We start from the raw sequence: 6176 nt of genomic DNA, 5'->3' as shown, positions 1-6176 counted from the left end.
CAGTGTCAGGATTGTCCACTGTTAACCTACTACTTTCCTCTCTTTATTAGATTTTGATCATGTCCATCTTTTGCTTCTCTAGGATTAAGAACTCCCCCAGCCCCACAGTGTGTAATGAACCACCTCTCACAACTCCGCAGGTGTAGCAGCTCTTTCTGCTCACAGGACCTGTCCCCAAGCTTTAATAAAACCACCATTTTGCACAAAAAACAACAAAAAAGCATTCAAAAATGAAGAAATCTGTCCTTGAAGTTAACCTTTCTTACCCCTACACTCCCAGCCACTCCCCTGAGACACACCCATTCCCTAGATCCTGCCTGGTCACTTTCCCCTGGGTCTTCTTAAGTCGGGCACTTGGAAGCATGTGCAGAAGCCAAATGCAAATACACCTGGAGTTTATAAGGACAACAGGGTGTTTCTTGCCCATTTTTAGGGACCTTCTTGTTGAGCCCCTGCTAGTTTCTGTGTGCAGGGGCACTCTGAGAAAATCTGGCCAGCAACTCTCCACAGAAGGGTCCAGCTCATCTCTCTTGTCTGGCCCCAACCATTGAGCACTTTTTTCAACATCTAACAATTGGGCTTTTTAAAAGTCTCTAACAGAATTCCTTTCATTTGTCTATGATGACTCCTTACCACCTACTAGGCCAGACTCATGAGCTTCCTTCCTTATAGAAGGCTCTTCACTCCTCCAGGAGTTTGCTATCATCAGAGATCCTCCCCCTAAAATGGATACATAACATACTTCTAATCAGTTGAGTATGGAGAGATCTGCTTATCCAACCTTCCCCTTTGTCTGCATCTCTATCTGCCCTTAGTTCAGTCCAAATCAGTGTGTCCTCCCATGCTGCTGCTTTAGATGACTAAGAGTTGGGGCACCTAAATGGCTTAGCTGGAAGGGCATGCAACTCTCGATCTCAGGGCTGTGAGTTCAAGACCCATGCTGGGTGTAGAGATTACTTAAATAAAAACTTAGGGAAAAAAAAAAAAGATAAAGAGGCATCACACCTCCTCCAGCCCAATAGTGACTCCATTTTTAAAAAATTTATATATTTACGTTAGAGAGAGGCAGAGAGCGTGTGCATGAGTGGGGGGAGGGGCAAAGGGAGTGGAAGAGAGAGAAACTCAAGGAGACTCTACACTGAGCCCAGAGTCCAACACAAGACTTGATCTCAGGACCCAAGAGATCATGACCTGAGCCAAATCAAGAGTAGGACATTTAATCAACTGAGCCACCCAGGCACCCCATGACTCCATTTTTTCCCCCATGACTCCATTTTTAAAAGCTTTTGTGGAAAAGCATTAAAGACCTCAGAAGATATGTTCATCTATTCCCATCCCCTCTTTGCCCTTGGTTCTGGTTACCATCACTGTGTAAGAAATCATTCCAAAAATTCGAAGTTCCAAATACACAAACCTTTATTTTATTTTGCTTATGGTTTTGTGGGTTGAGAGTTCAGGAAGGGCTTGGCCAGGCAGTTCTTACTTAGAGCCTTTCAGATGCGGGCCAGGGCCGCCCTCTCTAAGTTCCTCTGGACTGCGACTTCCAAGATGGTGCTGTGGTCTGGGAGCTGGGCTAGCCTAGGGACAGGAACACCTATCTGTAGCCTCTCTAGCCTGGCAATCTCATGGTAGAACCAGGCAGAAGTTATATGGCCTTTTCCAAGGGGAGAGAAGTGTCAAGTAATTTGTGGACATACTTTAACCATTGCCACTCCCACCAGCACAGGATCCTCTCACAGCTTCTAGAACATTAGTCCTCTAGAACCACCTTCCCTAATGGGTTCTTGGCCACCCCCGGCCCCACCAGATCTTTTAGGTTGAAGCTGAAGTGCATTCCTCCCATTCTTCTGGGATGGTGACTCATCAGTTCCTACCTTCTTTAGTTTGAGGCTGAAGAGCACCTGATCTGGACGCTGCTACTGCGTGTCCTTGGGCAGGTGACTTCACCTCTCTGGCCCCAGTTTCTTCTCTGCAAAGTAGGAATTAGGAACAACCTCACTTCATAGGCTGTTAGGACTTTAAAAGATAATGCGAATAACAGACTTAGCACAGTCGATGCTCCTGATGATGAAAGAAACAACCAGGGGCAAGTTATTTTCCCTCTTGGAGACTTGATTTCTGAAATGGGGATAATTCTCTTAACCCAATTCCCCCGTGCGGATGAGAGGGGTCTTAAATGGACTTCAGGGAGGGCCAGCCTACAAGTTGAGGCTTCCTGACCCTAACCTGGCCAGGAAGCCCCCTGCATCTCGGCACTGCTGGGGCCCCATGCCCTGTGCGTGCGAGGTGGCCAGGGTGTGGCTTGGGGCGGTGCAGCATGCAGGCGGGCCACTATCTGCCCCACAGGCCTTATCAGATCCGGGCTGGCCGCAACTCAGTCCCATGGAACAAAGAGGCTTTGAGAATCAGGTTGGGGTGTGGGACATGGGGCTGAGCCCCATCAGGCACATTCCACCCAGTGGGCAGAGGGCATGGGGTGAGGGAGCCGCTGCCTCCAACCCCTACCAGAAAAGTTTTTCTGCAGAGGGAACACCCTCCTGTGTGGGGAGCAGGACCTGTGCCTTCCCACAGGACCCACCGTTCTGACTTCTTTGGGGCATTTCCTGCTCTAGCCCTCCCACCAGGCAAGCAGCTAGATCTCTTCCATGAGGCACAGTGTCCCCCAATCCCCAGCCCAGCTCCCATTTCCCCTCCTGGCACCTTTAGCGCCCCCCCCCCCACCGCCCACCAAACACACCAGTTCCCAGTTCCTGAGCATGCCCTGCATCTTCTCAGGGAATCACTCCACCACCTACCCTTGACCCCGTCACTTGACCTGGAAGGCGGCAGCCCAAAACCCCTTCCAGGAAGTCCCCGGTCACCGGGGTCATTGAGCTCCTCCAGTCCTCACTCCTGTCTAATTGCCCTCTGCTTCCTCCCATGTGACACTGTGGGGAACTTCTCTCCAAACTTTAATTGCAGGCGGGGAATCCTCTGAGCCTGGCAGAGGCCCCTGCTGGCCTCCTGGGCTAAAGTTGTACAAGTTGTACATTACAGACGGGTTCTAGGCTGGGCAGGACAGCTGGAGCTGAAATTTGGGTGTGCTGGTATCCTGGCGTGCCCCCTGCGCCAGGCTCTCACCTAAACAGGCTTGCTGGCACCAGGCCAGAGGAGTTGCGTTTTCTAGTTGGATCTCTTTGCAGGATGGGGAGGGAGAGATTTGTTAAATTTTTTCAGGGAGCGGCTCCTATTTCCAGTCCCCACACGGGCTGCTGGCCCCCCGCCACAGGCCTGGCTGCCTAAAGGATCGGTGCGTTCTGCTAGGCCCATCCCAGACCAGCGCTGCAGACTGTCAGAAACCATCCCCAGGGCAGCATCCTCAGGTAAGGGCAGGCCCACGCAGGTTCAGAAAAGCCATCCCCAGGGTCACCGGGTCTTTCCAAACCGGAGAGAGGAGGCTGCAAGGACAGCTTGGGGAGTGGGTACCTCAGGGGGTACCTGAGTGGGTACCTGAGGGGGCCCAGACAAGTAGGAGAGCCAGGTGTAGAGGCCCCTGTGTTGAGGGCAGTCCGTCCAGGCAGCTCCATAGGCCTCCCAGCCAGATTCCCCACTTTGTCTCCGGTACCCCAACACTCCAGTTCTCCATAGCTCCATTTCTCCCTGAGGACTTGTGGACTCAGACAAGGGTGTTGCATTTCGCCTGGACTGGGCTGTGCGGGATGATTTTGAATCTCTTCCCCATGCACTCCTGATGGGGGGTGGGCAGGCAGAGAAAATAGGAGCCCCAGGCTCCCTTGAACCCACTTAGACTAGCCTTGGGAAACCAGGAGAAGGCCCTGTGTCATTTGACCCTTGCCTACCTCTCTACTTCAGTTTGGCCATGCCCACATAGATTTGTGACACTGGCCTGGCAGTTCTTTCAAGACCCCAGGCTCCCTTAAGCCCCCACACTTTTGCATGTGCTTTGTCCTCAGCCTGGATCCGTTCCTTTACAGACCCACAATGCAAAGGCCTCCTTGCCCTACCTGTAGCATCCTTGCCTCCAGGAAGCCCTCTTAGCTCCCCACCTCTCCATGGCACTCCCATAGCCCCTGTGAGATGCTGGCCACAGGACCCAGCACACAGCATGGGCATGTCTCCCCATGCTGCTTCCCATCACCCAAGGGTTCCCCATGGCGGGGACTACCACTTCCCATCACCCTAGCATGGGACCCAACACAAGAGTATCCAGTGAATGAGGACCAAACACATGAATGCAGGTCATAATTGTGGACACAGGAGCTTTGGGGGCTGCACTTGACCTTGAGAAGAGAGGCAGACATTGGATCAGTAGCTGCCTGGGCAGCATGGCTGACTCTCCTCTGGGCCTTGGCATTATAGATGCTGGGACGAGGTGGGTTTGGGGGGAAGGGATTGGGGCCCCAATCATCCTGTAAAGGTGGAAGATATCTTCCCAGGCTGTCTCCCCATGTCTCCCCGCTCGCACATTGTGCCCAGGTCTGGTCCCAGAATTCTTGGAAAAGCCACAGGGTCCCACATCCACCCCAAGGTTGGTTTTTGAGGGTCTGGATTCAGATAAATTTCTTTCTGAATCTTTGGAGCCTTCTTTGTCTGGAGAATGAATGTTTCCTGAGGAAACCCATCTAGAACAGAAAGGTCTGGGGACACCAAATGGCTCTGTGTCTGCAGGACAGAGTGTACTCAGGCCTAGTAAGAGAAGCTGCTGGACCTCATGGGGGAAAGCCTCTCTTTCTTCCTCCCCCTCCCTCTTCCCTCTCTCCCTCCCTTTCTTTCTCTCTCTCTCTGCCTCTCCCCCACCCCCACGAAGAATGTCTGTAAGTGAGAGAATGTACAAACAAACAGACAAGAGTATCTTGACCTTGATCTTCTGTTTTTCACTGTAGACGAGTTCATGGCCATTCCGTCCCTGTGAACCTGGTTCATGAGCGTCTGCCCATGAGTCCATTCTACATGTGCTGACAAAGCTGACTTCCGGGCCTGAAATGCTGAGAGTGTCTTCCAGAGAGAACCCAGGTTCACCAAGGGAAAAACCTTGTGGTCAAAACTGGGCCCAAAGGCCAAGATGCATGGGTTTGAATCCTGCTTCTGTCCCTTGCTCCGTCACCTCGGGCAAGTTACTTAACCTCCCTGTGCTTCTGTGCTCATCTGGAACATGATAATATGAAATCATACATCGCATAAGGTTGTTACCAGAATTAAGTAGCTTCCTATAAAGCACTCAGAACAATGCATAGTGATGGTTAGTCTGCACCAGACAACAGCAGTTGTCATTATTGCCTGGGGGACCCTATTTCCTCCCAGATGACACAGCTTCCAGAGCAATGAGGTTTTCTCCGGTGTTTTCCTCCATGGAGATGGAGGAAGGGTGAGGTAAGAGTCCAAGCAGTCATCCCTGAGGTGGAGGGGAGAAACTGGTGTGTTTTAGCAACTGGCTCTCCATGGTTGGGGGAACTCTACTTCGGAGCGTACACTCGTTTCCATGGTGTGAATTCTCCTGCCGTGGCCTATTTCAACTGGCTTATGAAATGTCTGACAATTTCACAAATATACCACTGGATCTGGGCATCTTGGCTATTTGTAGTGAGATCAGCTCAGAAAAAACAGCCTTGGGCTCGAGAGACCAAGAGAAAATGAAGAAGGGGGTCATCTTGTCTGGGCAACCAACTGGGCCTTCTCTAGACTAAGCCATGTTTCTCCAAGGGCCATCCATGGGCCATCAGCCATGTTGGGTGTGTTTGTGAAAAGCTCCTGTGCCTTGTCTGGATCTGTTACAGCAGAATTGTTTGAGTGGAGCCAGGAATCATTTTTAAACACACTGCAGAGGGAGCTCTGAGGTTTGAGACCTGCTAGATTAGGGACCCCTGAGTTATCCCAGAAGTCAGAATGGGCCACAAGGCAGATGCGAATTCTACAGAATCTTCTTGTATCGTGGTCCATTATTCTCACTGAAGGAAGAGAACCCCAGGCCCCGAGAAAGTCTGGAGCAAGCGGGAAAAGGGCCTTGACTAGGCACAGTGAGGTGGTTTGAGAGGAGTAATGGGGCCCTGGGCTAGTTACCTCAGTTTTCTCTCTGGTCCAGTGGTGTTTAAGGCAAAGTTGGAGGTCAGCACGTGAAAGGCCTTGCCTAGCGCCGAGCCCAGCTCTCTGGGGCCGGGTGTGTGTGTGTGTAGGGGGAG

Source organism: Mustela nivalis, assembly GCF_964662115.1.
Source record: "Mustela nivalis genome assembly, chromosome: 11".
In the NCBI taxonomy this organism is placed as follows: domain Eukaryota; kingdom Metazoa; phylum Chordata; class Mammalia; order Carnivora; family Mustelidae; genus Mustela; species Mustela nivalis.
This window is presented reverse-complemented; position numbering follows the sequence as displayed.